Source organism: Bison bison, unplaced genomic scaffold (assembly GCF_000754665.1).
Source record: "Bison bison bison isolate TAMUID 2011002044 unplaced genomic scaffold, Bison_UMD1.0 scf7180017864383, whole genome shotgun sequence".
Lineage (NCBI taxonomy): Eukaryota > Metazoa > Chordata > Mammalia > Artiodactyla > Bovidae > Bison > Bison bison.
In genome coordinates this window covers 158,406-159,285 of record NW_011494955.1, presented here as the reverse complement: position 1 = coordinate 159,285, position 880 = coordinate 158,406, and the positions used below count along the sequence as shown (strand labels likewise).

At 34.4% G+C, this 880-nt stretch overlaps 1 protein-coding gene across 1 annotated transcript in view; it reads left to right on the top strand.

Annotated features, from left to right (window-relative positions):
* Positions 1–880, top strand: part of ZNF446 (zinc finger protein 446) — a 26,046-nt gene that overhangs the window by 436 nt on the left and 24,730 nt on the right. The gene's annotated exons all lie outside the window — the stretch shown is intronic.

The following is an 880-nucleotide window of genomic DNA, read 5'->3' as shown; positions in this document are numbered from 1 at the left end:
TACCTTCCTTTTTCCCCCTCTGTTGTAGTTGTTGATTTTATTGGCTCTAATAAATCCAGTTAAGTTTTTGAGCTTTTTTTTTCTTTTTCCTCAGTCACATTTTTCATTGTTGTCATAAACCTCTGCCTCTATGTTGGGCTTTTGCAGTTCTGTGGAGTTTTCATCTTTTTTTTTTCTTTCTCTTTTTTAATTTTAACTTTTTAAATCTATTATTATTTTTTTCTACATTTATTCCTTTGTTTGCTTTTCCTACTGTTCTTTTCCCCTTGAAGTTAATCTTTAATGTGTATAAATCTTCTTTATCTACCTTTATTTAACTCTGCATATCTATGCTTTCTTTCCTTTCCTCTAAACATATTTGTTAGTTTTGCTTTCATTGCTTTATTCCCCACTTGGCATCTTGCTTTAGTGTTGTTTTCCAGTTTGCTCAAGTTAGGCTTGTTCTTTACTGGTAAATAGAAGTTTTGATTTCCTTTGCTCACTGGATCAGTCTACTGTATTTTTGTTGGACTGTTTTCACTTTGCTTATGGGTGTATATGTGTATATTCTATTATTTAAATTATTTTCCTGATTTTATAACTGCCATTTGTCTGGGGTTCATCTTTAGTTTCTCTTTTTTGGATATTTGTTTTACTCTTCCTTAATGCCCTAACAAAGAACTTGTGGAATCTTCGTTCCTGACCAGAGATCAAACCCTAGTGGGAGCAGTGACTCCAAGACCTTAGACTACCAGAGAACTAACCTTAGGGAGTTTAAAATAGTGAGAACTCACACAAAGGAAACCACTTGAATACAAGACCCGGCATCACCCAACCACCAGCAACACCCTGTGCAGGATGCCTCATCTAAACAACAACCAAAACAAAAATACAAGCCCAA